Raw genomic sequence first — 18,268 nt, forward strand, 5'->3', positions numbered from 1 at the left:
GTCCCGCTGGCGCCCGCGCCCCGCCGCCGTACCGGGGTCCGAGCGGGGCTGAGCCAGGGGGTCACGGCCCCGGGCACCTCGGCCGCGCCCCTCTTGTCCCCGGTGTGGCGGCCTGACCTGAGCCAGGCCTGCGCTCTAGGTGGGTAGGGGGTGAGCGGTCGCGGGCGCTGCGAGGTGGCCTCGGGGTGGGGGCGGAGGTGGGGAGCCCGCGCACGGTCCGCCTCGACCCCTCCGGAGCGAACGGGGTTGAAAAGCGGCCCTCGTGGGAAGTTCCCCTCGGCGGGGGATGGCCTCCGGGGCAGCCCCATGTGCTCCGGACCATCGGTCAGCCGTCCCCTGGATGCTGGAAAAGCTCCCAGTCTCCCGTGGGCCGTGCTTTCCCCCGGGAGTTGGGTTGGAGGTGCCTGGCGTGGTCTAATGTTCATCTCCCCTGCCCCTCCCCGGCCCCCCGCCCCTCTGCGCTGACCCGGACCCCCGTGGCCGGGGGCCCTCGAGGGCCTCTGCCTCCCAGGCCCCAGAAGCGCCCGGAGGCCTCTCGAGAACTCGGATGTGAAGGCTGCCCTCCTGCCCCTGCCCCAAAACCGGCTGGCCTGACAAGTTGATAATATTCTCGATTTCCCCTCTCCTGTTGGGAGTTGGGTAGGGGCGGGGATCCCCCTCCCCGGTTCGGTGGTGTTGGTTTCTTGCTGGGTGCTGGGTCCTCTCTACTGTCTGCTTAGCCGAACCTCTCTCATTTGAATAATGTCTAATTCGGGGAGGTTTATATTATTGAAATGGCCGCCTGGCTTTCCCCGCCTCTCATGTTTAGTAATTCAGACCTTTAATAACAGCCACTCACAGCCCAACGCCGTGTTTATATTTTACATTCGCCCCATGTGCTTTTGTGGTTCGATATGATTCTTTTTTTTTTTTCCTTGGCAATCCACGGGGCTCTGAGATCAAACCCAGGCTGTGCTGGGAAGAGCAAGGGGAGAGCTAGGCCTTGGCTCCTCCGGCAGTTGCCTAGGCCTCATTTTCTGCCGCTTGATTTATTTACTAATAACCAAAATGATTTTCCCCCACCAACGTCCACACACGGACCCGCCCTCCGCGGGCAAAACAAACCCTCCTGGTGCCTTAACCAGCATTAAACCAGCTCCTAGCTAAGCTTCAACTCTGCCTGTTTTGTTTTCTCTTAAAAAGACTTTCTCATAGTTTGCAGTAATATTAGGCCTAAGGGGAAAAAAATCTCATTTTTGGAGGCGAATGAAACCTATTTTGACTTAATACAAGTAAGTCACTTTACTTTAGTGATAGCTCTCCCTGCCCCGTGGTTTCTGCCTCCAAGTTAAACACTTTCAGGCTTCGTAAAGGTCTGCACTCCTTGTAAAACCAATAGTTTTGTTTTTTTCTCTAGGAGTTGTAGAATGGCTGAGTGTTTTAGAAATTCCAATTAACAGCACTTTCAGAATGTCTCAGTGCTGCATTTCCTTTTCAACTTCTTCATTCTAATTTAAGATAGGACTGATATTAATTTTGTGCTACCCTTGTCAAGGTTTGTGTCTTTTAAATGGGAGCGCTCCTAAAAACAGAAACCGGGTTATGTTTTCTTTGAGTGTTTGTGTCATGGTTAAATGAGTGAACACAGCAGAATAAACATAGTCATTGTGTCTTCCCTGATCTTGGAACTTACTCTCCTCCCAGCACGCCCACCCCTCTTTAAGTTGTCAGAATTGATTTTATGTTTTATGTAGAATCAGGACAATTGGTCTGTGAAAGTCAGGCTAACTTTTGTTGTTTAGAAGAAACAATAATTTTCATTTTTGGTTTTTCTCTTAGTAAAGCTTTTTTTCCCTTTTCATTCTATATAGGTTTAGTGTGTTTTATAAAAACATACAGTTGCTTCTCATTGGTGGTTGTTTTTTTTTTACCCCTGCTAGTAAAGTACCAGGGAAGTATTATTTAGCTCTGATGTGTTAAACCTTTGAAATTATAAGGCACTTTATTTATGATCAGTTGCTAGCTACCTATTTTGGGAGACATTAGTCTTCTTTAATTTGTAACAAAGTTGTAGATTTGATGGGCTAAAAGCAAGCCAATTTCAAATAACCAGTTCTAATCATTTTTCCTCTCTCACGTCCAGTAGGCCTTCCCGAATGCAGGGGGCGGGGGATTTGTAGCTTTCATGTGAATGTTCAGGTGACTGACTAGGGGCCTGAAGCATGAGGTTGAATGGACAAAAAGCAGTAATATGATTTCATGCCTTAAATAGCATATGTTTTTGCACCCGATTCCCAAGATGTGGTCAAACTGGTGATGTCATTGGACAGAGGACAAGGTGCAGTTAATTTGATTTATTGTCCTGAGGTGAAGTGCGGCAGTGACACCTTCTCCTAGGGAAGCCATTTATCTCAGGACAGTTGCCTTTACAGCTGCAGTTTAACCACTACTGAGGCTATAGATATTTTATCCAGGATGATACAATGTATGCTGAATTTTATAAACAAAATTCCACTATTAGAATTGATGTAATGCAGAAAAGATGAGTATTGCTAACAGGCATTTTGGTTGGCATTCCATGCTGTTGTAAGAATTCATTTCTTTAAGTTCTCAGGTGGAGACTATAGGTTTTAAGGAAGTATCATTCTGGAAGTGATCAATATAAATCCTTATTTTAGAGAGGTTCTTTGTGACCTCCCAAACACCAATAAGCTGCCAGGCTAAAGGAGATATTATTTGCCTTAGTGCCTATTTTAATGAGTAAAGTGAAGTTGATGAGAACAAGTGCTATACATTCTTTTAAACGCTGAAATTACAGTGTTTAAAATAAGGTAGATATTTATAAGGAAGCGTGTGCTTTGCAAACAGTTTAAAAAATAATTCAGAATTCTTTTTGGATTTGTCTTAATCTGGACAAATTTATTTATTTTGATTGAAGAGTGATTTTTAAAATTATTACATCGTGAGGTAGTGATTCCCCCTAAGATTTTTGATGTAGATTTTCCTTTTAGGAATTTTTCATCATAGTTAAAGTGCTGATTAAAATGCCCTAGGAATGTGTAGGATGCTGTGCTTTATTCCTAACTCTCCAAGCTCGACTGAGTATTTTAGATTACTTCTGAGCCTTAGTAAGTTTATAACTGGCCCATCTTCTTATGCACGTGTCTGGCAGGCTTCTCACAAAGTTTCAGAAGCCCCATTGTCACTTTCTTAACTTGCCCCACCTACTAATTATAATGGTACTGTTGAGTTTAGGTCTTGAAAATTCATGTGACAGCTGACCAAATGTTTTTAATATTTGAAAAGACCGTTGTGCTTCTAAGCTATTACTGTAATTTTAAACATCTTTTCTGAACTACATTTCTAATTCCTTTCATTTTGTCATTGTCAGAACTCCCAGGAGTCAAGGGAAAACAGTGACTATCGTTGAGGTATAAATTGTATAGTATTGTGCCGTATTTTTCATTTACTATTCTCTGCACTGATAAGCAGCATGAAGCAGAAGAAATAAAATGTTTTATTGCTGCCTAGATTGAAGTACTGGTTAATCTGTTATTCTTCTGGTCATCGGGTTTCCTAATAAGTTTAGGGCTTAGAATGTTAATAGCGCTTATCAAGCCGCCAAAGATGCTTAAAGGAGCCTTGACTGTCTTAGGCAGGTGCTTCTAACATGGCAGAACCAGAGGGGCGCCTGGGTGGCTCAGTTGGGTGGGTGTACAACTTTTCTCAGGTCATGATCTCATGGTTCGTGAGTTTAAGCACCACATCGGGCTCTCTGCTGTCACCACAGAGCCCGCTTTGGATCCTCTCTCCACACCCTCCCCGCTTGCCCCACACCTGCTTGTTCTCTCTCTCTCTCAAAATAAGTAAATATACTTTTAAAAACGTATAAATGAGGTAACTAAGTCATGTAATATCCTAGTCTTCTCCCAAGGCTTAAAAAAAAAAATGACAGACCTGGAAATTTGAATTATCTTTCCATAAGTGTTTGGCATTAACAATGAAATATTTGAAGTTTCTTGGATATATATTATTTGATAATGGTTTTGGTTGTATGTCTATGTGTTTAAGTTGATTTTAAAATTGGCCACTCACTTTCATGAATACATTTCCTTTGTACTAGGAAGACTAATATTATGTAGTGGTGATTGCCTCATTATCAACAGTTATTTTTGTTTGCTTTTTATGTTGAAAACACATGGCTCTACTCTTTGCATATTAGTCTTTCAAACACTTAAAATAATTAAAAAATTTTTTAAGGTTCATTTATTTATTTTTGAGAGAGAGCAAGCAAGCCGAGGAGGGGCAGAGAGGGAGAGAGAAACCCCAAGCAGGCTCTGCTATGTCAGTGCAGAGCCTGATGCCGGGCTTGAATTCACGAACTGTGAGCAGCACTTGCTCAGTTACACAGTTTTTGTGATTAGTAAATACTATGAAGTGCAATTTTAAGCAGGGATGCATTTTCTCAGTGGAAGTGATTGGGTTTCAAACTATTTAAGTAATTACTGTTTACAACATGGAATAAGTAACAAAACACGCTTCTTTTGGGTCACTTATGTTCTGGTGTCTGTTGCCTTTTTAATGTTAAATGCCTGAACAAACATGCTTATTATCTATTTCTTCAAGGCAATCCAGTATTAGGCTCTAGAATGTGCATAGGATTGTTACACATCAGTTTTACCTGAGTTCCTGTATCCCTTCTGAATGCTTGCTTTCTTTTTTTAAAGAAACTCTTTGGGCAGGGATTTTGCTTAATTCTTTTATTGTATTGCTGAAATAAGATAAATATCTTTTTGAGGGGAATCTGGGTTGAAAGAGGTAATAATTACAGATGATAGAGACTAGCAGTTTTGTGCATTATTGACATTTGTATTTAGAACATAGGCCACGAGCCCTTATAAACTCTTTCAGCAGTGATAGCAGTGGGGAAAAAACAGATAGCATGAGTGGAGCCATTGCCTGATTTACTGATCCATTTACAAAATAGTTAGAATTTGGAATATGAGAATTGTCTTGAGTTTCAGAACCTCTGATTTAAAGAAGCTCTTTACATACTATGCATGTACCTTATAGAGTTCTGTGTGTTTTTACTATAGAGTGTTATTGAGCATTGATAGGTTATGTTGTTTGTACTTAGTTGCTGATATAGCTCCTTTGGGTTTTGTTTTTGTTTTTGTTTTTGTTTTTTCCTGTTAAGCAAATACTCAAGTTTTCACTGTTGCCTAGATTTTTGCTGACAGGACTAGTAATGAACAAAAGAAGAATCAGCAAACCTCCAGATTTATCAGATTTTCTTTTTAAAGTACTATGCAGGAAACTGGGATATTCGTCCATAAAAGGATACATAATATTAATTTAAAAAAAAGACAACTTGAAAAGCACAAAACTAAGCTCAGTGTGAGTATTGGCAGTAGCTTTACTTAACCTGCAATGTTGGAAGTCATGGCAAGTACAGTTTCATTTGTCACGTGGTTTATTTCATAATTCTCTGTGACTTTATTGGTTTTTATATTGGAATCGTAACAACAGTATGTAAAGCTAAATCAGTAAAATAATAAAAATTATGGTAGGCTTTTTTTGGGCAGGGGGGACTAGGGAATTTTCTCTTTGTAATAGAAGATGTAAACAGGAATGGCTAGGAAGTGACTATTATGTTGTATCTTTGAACTCCTTTTTGTTTAACATGTGGTCACCTTCAGTGATGGAGTTGAACCTACTGGCTTTGTAACTTACTGTGTGAATATACTTTTTTACAGAAAAGTGACTTACCTGTTTTCTTGCTTGAGTACATTTATTTTAGTGGTCTGCTTAATGAAAGAAATGTCTTTTTTTGGGCTGATTCATATTGCAGCAAGAAAGTCTTTTAAAAACAGATACTTGATAGTTTACAAAATGTATCTGCTGTGTACCTGGTCTTATGCCAGTTGTCTTTGGGAATAACAAGGGAAATATGAGACTATGCCAGGGAGGAGTTGGTATCTTTTCATAGCAAGGAAAATTAAAAAACAAAGTATGTAATTACATGTTAGACTCTGTAGCAGATAATAGTGATCAGAGGAGATATCAGGGTGTGTCCACATTTGCAGGAAGCAAAGCATCCTAGAGCCTTTATAGCAGGAAGGTGATGTGGATACCTTCTGTCCTAGAGCCTTTACAGATGAGGACATGTTCTCACAGCCATTCGGTGCCTTGCCCTCAGTCTCTTCACTGTTGAGGTAGACTTCCGACTTTATAGACTTCTCCCCACACCCCCAGTCTCTCTACCACATTGCTGCCAGTCAGATAAGACTTTAAGTAGAAGATAAGTTTTAAAGCTGAGCTTAGAAGAAGGCAAACATTAGGAATGGGAAGACAGAGAAGCATACTGCTGGGGAAATGTTCAAGATTGTAGGCAAAGAATGAGGCATTTGTTCTATGTGCAGGGAGGCTTTTGGAGGTTTTTAAGTAAGGAATCCCATGATAATAAAAGTGATATTTTAGAACTAATATGATGCTCTACACGATGGTTTGAAATAGGAAGCGGAGACTGGATCCATGGAAACCAATGCATAAAAATCGAGGCATGTGGTCTGCTGACTAATTGCTTTAAATCTTATTGGAGAGGGGTGCCTGGGTGGCTCAGTCGGTTAAGCATCCGGCTTTGGCCCAAGTCATGATCTCATGGTTCGTGGGTTCGAACCCCGCATCAGGCTCTGTGCTGACAGCTAGCTCAGAGCCTGGAGCCTGCTTCCGGTTCTGTGTCTCCTCTCTCTACCCGTCCCCCTCTCATGCTCTGTCTCTCTCTGTATCAAAAATAAATAAAACATTAAAAAAAATTAAAAAAAAATCTTACTGGAGATACAAAGGACAGTCACCTGACCTCAAGAGGCTTTCAGTCTAATAACGATGCTATAAAATAGAGAATCCAGGATAAATATATTGAGGATGTTGTCCAGTTAATCACACAGAATAAGGACCTTTGGGAGAAATTCTTGCCAGGTCTTTACGTTAGGAGCTATTTTACTTCTGATCAATGGTTTTGTTTTTAGTCTTTGGGACACTGGGTTGTCTGATTGACTTAGTTTTCTTTTCAAATCAAACACAGTGTCCAGCCCAAGTTACTAACCTGAAAATTGGGAAAGCAATTATGGTATGCATTTTCCTTAGCCTCCTCTTCCCCAGTTCCATTTTATGTCCTTTTGTTTTATATTTCTTTGATTTATGCGTCAGTGTTTAAACCCTTGTTATTTTGTGTTTGATGTGGGCTTCTTTATATCCTTTCTGGAGCAAGGCAGGTGTAAATAAAATAAAATTACCATCACCGTAACATAATGATAATGTCTGTATTTTTATAGCACTTTAAAGTTTATAGCAGCCCTCTCATTTTCGTTACTTCGTCCTTTCAGGCAAATATTATTATGCCCATTTTATAGTTGAGTAAAATAAAGCCTAGATTAAGTGATTTTCGGGAAGCACACAGTGTGTTTGGGGAACAGCAGGACTTCCGGGATCTTTATTACTTAGGCTGTACAGTGGGGAGTGGTGGAAGGTCACTGTTCTAGGGAGCTCTGGGTGCTCTGGGGGTGGGTGTAGGAGTCTGGGTTTCTTATGCCAGGCAGTAGGGAATCCATTGAATTTTTTTTTTTTTTTTTTTTTTTTTTGTTCTGGGCTAGCCATGATCAAAGAAAGCCCTTAATTTTAAGTGTTTAGCAGCTAATTAGAGTCAAGGGGGATGCTAAGGTTTCGGCTTAGATTATAAAGAGCAGTGCCAAGTAAACAGAAGCAGGGAGGTTGGAAGAAGGAGCCATTTGGAGACTAGGCAATGAATTCAACTTTGGAAATATCGTTTGAGATTTGATCGGTGCATATTATTGGGTTATAAATTCATTGTGAAAATCAAAACAGTTTTATGAAATTAAATCTACAAACGTACAAATATTAGGATTGAGATTTGTGCCCATGCCACTCTGTGTGTGGACTGAGCACTGAGTCTGAGCATTGTAAATTCTAGACATCTTATTTTGACTCTGCCACTGATTTCTGTGCTTATTTCTTTCAACAAGAAGATGGCGATAATACCAGTGTTAGAGGGATGCTGTGGGGTGTAACAAATGATAGCAGAAGAATTTTTTAAGTACTATAATAGTTTTCCTTACATGAGCACAAGAGTAAAACCAGCAATTTTATTACTCGTGTTGCTGTCGAGAAGCTTTAGATTGATTCTATGGGCCATCTTACTTCAGGTTATACATTTCCTTGTGCGGCAAACACCTTGGGAGAGGGATTGTAACTCCCCTGGTACTCTTCTGAAAGCTTTACCATGGAGATGTTGCCTTGTAGCTGACGGAAACTTTGAAGGTACTCTGTTATCTAGCCCTCGTCCCTGCCTATGTATGCATTCTTATCTTATACTCCTTCCTTGCAGGGCACAATCAACTATCCCACTGGGGAGTCCCCTTATCAGCCCACTGCAAACACAGTGTTTCTTTCATCGTTTTAATTTTTGAAAAATGTTTATTTTTGAAAGAGAGTGTGAGTAGAGGACGGGCAGAGACAGAGGGAGACACAGAATCTGAAGCAGAGCCTGACGCGGGGCTTGAACCCGCAAACTGTGAGATCATGACCTGAGCCTAAGTCAGACGCTTAAACGATTGAGCCACCCAGGTACCCTAGGTTTTAATTAGGAAAAAAAAAACTGCCTGCAGGCATCTGGGTAGCTTAGTTGGTCGCCTGTGACTTTGGCTCAGGTTGTGATTGCATGTTTTGTGGGTTCAAGCCCTGAGCCAGGTTTTGAGCTCGCAGCATGGAGCCTGCTTTGGATTCTCTGTCTCCGTCTCTGTGTCCCCCACTGTGCGCATGAACTCTCTCTCCCTTTCAAAAATAAACAAACATTAAAAAGATAAAATAGGGGCGCGTGGGTAGCTCAGTTGGTTGAGTGTGCAGCTCTTGATTTTGGCTCAGGTCATGATCTCACAGTTCGTGAGTTCAAGCCGCTCGTCTGGCTCTGCACTGCCAGTGCGGAGCCTGCTTGGGATTCTCTCTCTCCCTCTCTCTCTGCCCGTCCCTTGCTTGTGCACATGTTGTGTGCTCTCTCTCTCTCTCAAATAAACTTTAAAAAAATTTTTTTGAAAGAATCTACCTAAAACTTTGTGTTGAAGAGCTGTTCAGGGAGGGTGGCTGTATTTTATTCTGATGCTTGTTGGGCTCTCTTCATCCTGCCCACCGCCCCCTCCCATCCTGCTGCACAGTCCCATCCCAGTTTGGAAGTAAGCCCGCTGTTTGGGTCAGGCTGGCATTTGGGGCACTGTGTCAGACCCGTGCTCACACTGTCCCCCCCTTTGGCATGTCAGGGTACATGATGTGGTGTGGTGAGTTGAGAGACCTGGGTTCTGCACCACTAATTAGCTTTGTGACTTTGGGAAAGTTACTTCACCACTGACTGTTTTCCTTTTTCTACATATTTGTAACTAAAAGAGTTTTCACACTTGTAAAAGCTGTTGGAGTTCTTCTTAAAATGAATTTTAGGCAGACGCTTATTATATAAAAGGTAAGAGTGGAGCAGTTCTGATTGAAATGGGTGTCAGGGGTGGGAAAGGTTCCTCTTTTTCCCATGGTGGCCCTCAAGGCACTTTCACAGGATCCTTAAGGACTCCTGCTCAGCGTACTGTCTGAAAGCTGTTGTCCTTATTTATATAAAGGACCTAGCTCCTGAAATAGCTGATTTCTCAAGCCTCTGCTACTGTCCTAGTTTCTGAGTTTAGCACTTAATTTATGTTCATTTAGCTCATTCAGCACTTCATTATACATAGTCTTATTCTCTAATTGAGTTATATAAGTAAATCTTGTCTCCTCTAAGAGCCTTGAGATCAAGAACACACTGCTAGGGACAGAGTGCCCATTTAGCAGATCATACCCAATTGATTAAATCAGGGGTTCTCAATCTTTGCTGGCATAAGACCTATCCATGGGATTCTTCTCAACATGCAAAGGCCCAGGCCTTACCTCCCGAGTTTCTAATATGCTTAGAGGTCTGGCCGTCCATAGTTTAAAAAAACTTTACAAAGGATTCAGTAGCACTGAATGATTAGGACAACTTATATTAGGATAGTTGTACTTCAAGTCTATTGCTTAGACTGTCTTGAACAGTGGTTCTCGATGTACCACTCTCCATAGTGGAAAGACAAACAGAACTAGGACACCTGGATCCTTACTCTGTCTGTAGCACTGGTAGCGTCTTTCTTCCTTTCTTCTTTTGTTGGTTTCTTTCTATGTGTATTCTTGAGAGAGAGACAGACAGACAGAGCATGAGTGGGGGAGGGGCAGAGAGAGGGGGAGACAATCTGAAGCAGGCTCCAGGCTCTGAACTACCAGCAAGGAGCCCGATGCAGGGCTTAAACCCTTGAACCGTGAGATCGGACACTTAACCAACTAAGCCACCCAGGAGCCCAGCACTGTGTAGCTTTCTGATGCTGAACAAATCACTTAACTTTTCTAGCCCATAGGATTCTCACTGATAAATTGTGGATTGTTTTCATGCCTCCCCCGCTCCCCTTTTTAAGCTGTTCAATTCTTCAATACTATCTTTTGGGCGAAGGCCAATTAACACAGATTGTTTGAGTAGCTTGGCTTTCTTCTGAATATCATTTTAATAAATCTATTAAGAATATAAAGCATGATAGGCTTGATCCTGTCTTAGCAACAGCGCTGAATCATGTGAGATGGTTAGTCCAGAAAGGTGGTATTTGAATTTTAAACTACAAACATCTTATTAGAATGTGAATGATGAAGGACAGTAAGCTTATCAGGAACCGTAACAGTTCTCAATGTGAGCATGAACTGGATTATAATTAACCAACCTGACTGGTCCTTCTGCATTCATTTAATTCAGTAAATATTTATAGAGCTTGTTTTATTCTTTTCCATGTACACAACATTGGAGATAGAATAGTGAGACAGATACAGTTTTTGCCTTCAAAGCTTATAATCTGCTGGGCAAGTCATACATTAAATAACACTGTTTATACTAAATTGGGTGAAATACGGGAAAACCAGAGTCCTCTGAATAAGATAGGGCCTTAAGCATAAGATAGGGGCACCTAATCTGGACAGGAGGATTTGGGAAGGGCTCCCTTGGTAAATGATGTTTACACTGAGACATGAAGGATGGCTGAAAGTTAATCAGTCCAAGGCTGAGTAGGAAGTAGGATTGCAAATGCCCTAAGCAAAAGGAACAGTCTATACCTTACTCTTGAAACTAGTGAGAACATAGCACTTTCAAGAAACTCAGGTTTGGTCTGGGTGGTCCAGAAAGAGTAAGGTTTAGCTGAAGAGAAGAAGGTGATTTTCAAATTATGAGGCTATTTTCATGATCTTTGTCCTTTTTAATGGCCAAATACATAGGCAAAATCAGTGGAAGAGATTCCATACCTTCTACCAAATGTATTAATTTCCAGCGACAGTAATAAATAACATTTACCAAGTCTTCGTGCCGGTTACTGTACAAAATTTTTATATGCGTTTTCATATTGATCTTCACAATGGCCCCGTGAGGGATGTGTGCTTGTCATCCTCATCTTTCATGTGAGAAAACTTGGTGTAAAGAGGCTCAGTGGCCCATCTAGGTCTCTGACCCATTTTGATTGTGGCAGTAGGCAATTAAGAGAATTATCGTGTTCTTAACCATTAAATTCTGTTTCAAGTCACTTGGATGATAAAGTGTGTAACAACTGTTATTTCTGAGTTTATCCTTAGAGCACTTAACACACAGCTCCCAGGCCCAGATTGTGTGGTCTAGAGCCAACTGTATATTCATCTCTGTCTTGGCAATTTGGAGAGATGGACATCTAATTGGTTACTAGATCTAATGTTAACCTAGATTTCAGGTGTCTCTACATGTTGGTCATAAAAATATTTTGAAACTCTCTGTGTATAGATTGCTGAACCTGGCAACCCATAAACTCTGAACATTTTGGATTTCTGTTAAGAATTATATTTAAAACTGAAGCTATTTGCAAATGTTAGCATTCAGGTAATTTTTATTTGGGGCATCATTTATATTTTTTCATGACCTAGTTTGCTACCTAGAATAGGACTTCTACATAGGACTTCTTCTGTTATGTATTATTTTGATTAACATGTGCTTAAAATATTTTAATGTGTCTCAAATGAGTTGTGACTTAAAATTGGTAGACAGGCAAATACCACACATTTGTTTACTCCTCCCCTTTCCAAGCTGTTACTGAACCAGGGCTGTAGCTTTGAGTTGAGGACACATGACTGTTGATTATTGTTTCTGATAAGTTAGCCGTTTAATAGTCTCGGTGTTCTCAATCATGTATACCCGTTTAGTCTTGCCCGCGTCACCGTGTTCTGTTGTCTGATATTTTTCTTTACACTACTTTGCTGAGTGCCAGTCTGCCGCTCCCCTGGCGCTTTCTCATGCATCTGGCCAAGAATGCCATTTGGACAGACGAATACATTCATATGCCATCAGTTAGAAAGGAATTGGTGAAAATCCTCCGATGTTATGAGAGACACTGTAAACATCACTATCGCCTGGGAAGACTAATTAATTTAATGAATATTGCTGGAAGAAATGATGGTGTGATTTCAGGAACTTAGACTATAGTGTCAGAGCCATTGCCAGCTCATGATGCCAGAATCTCATCCCATCGGTTACATCCTGCTGTAAGGACCCGGATGCTAGTTCAGTTATTGAGCCCCTTTGCTGGAATGTGCTCCTGAGTACGTTGCAGACACATAACCGCTGGTGCATAGTGCATCCGCATATCCACAGCCAGACCCTAGATGGGCCTGCCCCCTCCTGTATGTGCGCATCATTTAAAAAAGGAATCATCGCATACGTCTGTTATGTAACTTGCCCCCATCCCCTTTGCTTAAATTTTTTCATGGCTCCCTATTTAGAATTTGTTCAGGTAAATAAAATAAACAATCTTTTTCATTTGATAGGTGATACCTTTGGGTAATTTCAAAGCTGACTACCCCTTCCCCTTTTTTTCTTTTTTTTAAAGATCTCTGAACTTTATTTCATTGAATGACTTCTAGTGGCATCAATAACAAATGACAAAGTATTTTATTGGATAGATGGATCAATTATTTGCTTGATCCCTTTTGATCTGAGCATCCCATCTATAGTGCTTAATTTTTAGTTTTGAATTTTTGAGTTTCAGATTTTTTAGTTTTATTTATTTTGAGAGAGAGAGAAAGAGAAAGAGAGAAAGAGAATGTAAGCCAGGAAGGGGCAGAGGGAGGGAGAGACAGAATCCCAAGCAGGCTATGTGCCGTCAGCATAGAGCCCAACACTGTGCTTAAGCTCAGGAACAGTGAGATCATGACCTGAGCTGAGATCAAGAGTTCGATGCTTAACCGACTGACGTACCCAGGTGTCCTGATATTTAATTTTTTTAAATTTATTTAAAATTTTTTTAAAATGTTTTATTTATTTTTGATACAGAGAGAGACAGAGCATGAGAGGGGGAGGGGCAGAGAGAGAAGGAGACACAGAATTCGAAGCAGGCTCCAGGCTCTGAGCTGTCAGCACAGAGCCCGACGTGGGGCTCAAACCCATGAACATGAGATCATGACCTGAGCTGAAGTTGGAGGCTTAACCAACTGAGCCACCCAGGCGCCCCTAAGATTTTATTTTTAAATAATCTCAACACCCAAATGAAGCTTAAACTTAATAACACTGAGATCAAGAGTCACATGCTCCACCCACAGAGCCAGCCAGGTGCCCCTAGAGTGTATTAATTTTTTAAATATAAATCATTAGGAATAAGAATTATAGGATAAAAAAGTTACACATTTAAATATTTTGTACGTGTTATCAGATTGCCCTTGGCAGAGGTACCATTCTGTATTTTTACCTACAGTATATATTTTATCTACAGTATTTAATAATGTCAGTTTCCCCACAAGCTTTAAAATTTTTACCTTGTTGATAGATGAAAAATACCTATGAACATATTTTCATATTTTTATTGTAGGTTATCTTATTCAATTTTTTTCTTTTTCTGTATATTTTTCAAATGTCAATTTTTTTTCTTGTTCTGCACTGGTTCTAGCCTTTTCAGAATATTTGTGGTTTTCTTGAAAATTTGTAACTTCTGTATTGTCTTTACATGAGTACCATCTCCTTCTTTTCTTTAATTAATGCCCATATGTCTTTTGAGAAGCAGTTTAGGGATGAGAGAAGAGATTGGGTTACCAACTGGGAACTCTTAAAACTTCCCCACTGCCTTCCCCATTTCCCCAAACTCTGCAGAGTCAGAGTCAGAGTTAGAGACCCTTTCTCTGTTTCTACAGACAATATTCCAGCATCTATTTTAGCACTTCTAATTATTGGCTAACTTGTTTCTCTTTTTCAGAATAGCTTAAACTCTGTGAGGCTAAGAACTGCATTCTGTCTCTGACATTTAACACCTGCTTGCTATGTATTTGGTGCTTAACAAGGTTGTGTTTGTTTATTTTCTTCCTGTACAGAATTAATTTTACACTTGTTACACCAAACAGTATTTTAAACACTGACATAAATTCCCTAATAAGATAAAGACAAAAGCGTTATCTTAGAAACAAGGTAACACCATCAATCTTCACAGCTACTGTTGCATTTGAACTTCCATAATTTGACAGTGTATTCATGGAACAGTCTGTAGACAACTAGTTTTAATAAATGAACACTTTTAAGCAGATATGACTGTCCTAAATTGTTTATTAGGTAGGAAATGTACAGGCATTACCTATATTATGGTGGAGCTGGAGAGCATTGGTCTTCTCCACATTTCACAGGGGGACTCACCGACAGTGCAGAGGAACTTGCTGTCCTTTCCATGGCTGTAGCGCCTACTGCTGCACCTGCATGTGTCAGCTCTCCCGTCCACCTGTGCTGGTGGACTGCTTCGGTGATGCACTGAGTGGCAGGATTTCTTCTCATAGCCTTATGGAGTGGACCAATGAGGATATCCTGAGATTTTGTGTGTGGAATCCTCACCAGTCCTGTAGGAATTGAGGACTCTTGGAGCTGCACAGTGGCGGCCAGCTCACTCCGGGGCAGCCCTAACCGCTTGGAGAGGACCTGTTGTGTTGGTTCACATGGCACAGGCTGGCCTGCCCTGGGAGCTGGTGGTCTGTGACCCCGACTTGTTCATTGGGCGGGGCTGGGAGCACAGGAGTGGTTGGCTCACCACACTGCTCCCTGTCCTTGCCCTGACTGCCCTGACCGTGCCCTGACCGCAGTGCGCGAACCTCCACTGATTCCTTCTCCCAGGATACGGCACCTGCTTGGAAAGGCCTATTTTGGCTTCTGTCTCCAAGTATGGGTGGAGTGATGTTTTGATTTTCAGATTTTCTTCTATTTGTACTTCTTGTGGAAGAGGAGAATGAACTTGTATCCTTAAGAGAGCCTGGGGCTGTTACAAAATGAAAAAATGTCATGGCCATAAAGTCTAAAATTAGTAATTATGGATTCTGTATTCTCTTTCCTAATGTATGGGTGTTTGTTTTATATGTCAAATGCTGAGAATTATTCGACTTTGAGTAATATTTACTTTCCAGAGATATTTAGAGTGTTTATCTTGTGCCTGAGTACTTTACCAGAGATCCTTGGTGTATTGATCTCCCCCATAAGAAGCACATAAGTAAGTGAAAATAACACTGACTCTGGAACCGGACAGATCCTGGTTGCAATCTTGGCTTTGCCACTTACTGGGCTGTGGGCCGATGGACTAATTACTTACTTAGCCTCTTTGTAGTACTTTACAGAGTGATCTATTTCGCTTAACAAGTTTATGCATAGCAAGTATTTTACTGAATGCTTACAGTTTGCAAGGCACTGTTCTGAGTTTGTGATTTTAAGAGTCACAGTGCTTGTCTTTATATCCATGTGACTGTTAGGTATTTGCCCTCCTTCCCCTGGATCTGTAGCTGACTTCCCTCCCAGTTAGCAGAGCTTCCTTGACAGCCAGATCTTCCTAATCTGGAGCAGCTGGTATGCAGACTAGCCAGAGTTTAAGAGAGTCCATTTTTGAAAGAATAAAAATGATAAGCAGACACATCTACATGTTCTAAGTGATCTCGTGTTGACTCCTGCATGGTAATCAATAAATGCTTGATGTATTTATCACCTTGGCAGTCACATACTTTCTATTTCTAGCCATCTTTTGGCTGTTCAGACAGAGAGAGGGACACTTGCAGAGGCTGGGTAGGAACTGGTCAGCTGGGGCACTTTGATCTTGGAGAGCAGAATCATACCTTACCCTTGTATAAAATGTTTCTTTTAGCAGAGGGAAGCTAGAGAGCATACTTTTCTTACTGTGTGCTCTTAAGGCATTTTAATTTTTTGATATTCAGGAGGTGAAGGGTACAGGAAGAATGGAAAGATCACGCCCTTTGGGCAGTCTAGGGGTTTATTTAGACTTGATGTACTTGATGAGACCCAGTCTTTTCAGTGCTAGATTGAACTAGGGTCTAACCTTCCAGCAAATTTGGGGTTCTCTGGGGCCTGGGGTAAAAAGAAACATAAGGAAGCTGTCCATAAGGAAGAATGTAATTTAACTTCTGAATGGAGATGGCTCAACAGTGCTGTGTGTGCACCTGGGTCACCATACAGCAGTGACAGCATTATAAAGTCTTTTTGTGGCTAGGAATGATGACAGCAACCTTGAAGGAGAGAGGCCACCCAGCAAAAACTTGGTCCTGCTTGTTGGGGAGTTTAGACATCTGCCTTACACTGTGCTGGGTTGTTGATAAAGCTGAGGTGTCAGTATACTCAGATTGTTGCAATGCAGAGAGTTTTTTCCTAATATTTGGTGGGCGGGGGGGGGCAGGGCTCAGAGAAGACGGGCTTACAGTAATGATCTGTATATGTGTTTTCCAGGTAGTACCCTTTTGACCATTTTTATCAAGTAGTTTTCTATGTTTCTTTATCCACTGTAACTGTGTTGTTTGTACTGTGTTGAATGATGCCTTTATTTCTAAGTATCGTATATAACTTTAACCATACAGCAAGTTTGATTAAGTTTAGACTGTCGTTTTTACTACCATTTGTCTAATTTATATAATTTATACATAAATTATTTGGGATATTCTCTGGTCTTTTCTCTGTACCTCTTCTCATGTTAGTTTCTCTTCCTTCTTTCCCTAGTTAATTAAGATTCTTATTCTTTCAATCCATATATTCTATTCTTTAAATCCATCCTTTCCCTTGACTTCTCATGTGACTGTTTTTCTGACTTCTTAATTAAAAAAAAAAATTCTTGTGATGCATTAATATAAGCTGTCCATTTGTTTCATTTCATCCCCTCCTCCCAAATTGAAAATGGTTTATAAAAGATTCATAGGGACACCTGGGTGGCTCAGTTGGTTAAGCGTCCGACTTCGGCTCAGGTCATGATCTCCCAGTTCGTGGGTTCGAGCCCCACATTGGGTTCTGTGCTGACAGCTCAGAGCCTGGAGCCTGCTTCAGATTCTGTGTCTCCCTCTGCCTCTGCCCCTGCCCCTTCCCTGCTTGCACTCTGTCTCAAAACTAAACAAACATTAAAAAAATTTTTTTTAAAGAATAAAGATTCATAAACTAGGAAGAAATGCAAAGTAAAGATATAAAATCAGAGGCCTAATATAAAAATCTCATATTTTCTTTCAAGGGAGCACAAATATTTCTCCAAGCTTCATATTAGATGATGCAAAAAAAGAAATCAATTCAGTTTATGTCCATAACATTTAAAAGCAAACACACTTTTGTTTTAATAAAAGCACAACTCCTTGACTCTGAGATCAGAAGGAAGGTTCTCCTTTGGGGCCCTCTACGAACAGGACCCCATGTAATGGAAGGAGCAGTGGCCTCATCGTAGCCTACCATGGATGTACCAGCAAACTTCATGATGCCCGTCTGTAGGCCACACACATCAACCAGAGCCCCTCCAGTAAAGGCAGTAAATGGAAGATGATTCAAAACAGTCAGAGCTAGAAGAGGAAGAGACTTAGGAATAATTAGAGATAGTGCATATCCTTTAGCCAATCTTCCATATCGGTTTCTTCTCTCAACTTTCGTTGAGGAAGGAAATGTATCTGTGTTCACATTAGTACAGGATTACTGGCAGTAAGAAGTCTTTTCAGAATAAATATGAGCTGCACTGGGTTTGGCGGTCTCTTTGTTGGTACTTTGAAAGTAGAGAAGATGGTGCTGTTCCGGAAGACTCGGCCCTTCCGGCGGTCCCTCAATGTCAAGCTCATTGGCAGGCCTGCTTCTCAGAGACTCCATTTTGCTGTCATGCTGGCAGGTAAAGGAGTTCAA

General features: G+C 41.1%; 1 protein-coding gene across 1 annotated transcript in view; it reads left to right on the forward strand.

Moving 5' to 3' along the window:
* Positions 1-18,268, forward strand: part of POU2F1 (POU class 2 homeobox 1) — a 164,157-nt gene that overhangs the window by 455 nt on the left and 145,434 nt on the right. The gene's annotated exons all lie outside the window — the stretch shown is intronic.

This window comes from Suricata suricatta, chromosome 3 (genome assembly GCF_006229205.1).
Source record: "Suricata suricatta isolate VVHF042 chromosome 3, meerkat_22Aug2017_6uvM2_HiC, whole genome shotgun sequence".
In the NCBI taxonomy this organism is placed as follows: Eukaryota; Metazoa; Chordata; class Mammalia; order Carnivora; family Herpestidae; genus Suricata; species Suricata suricatta.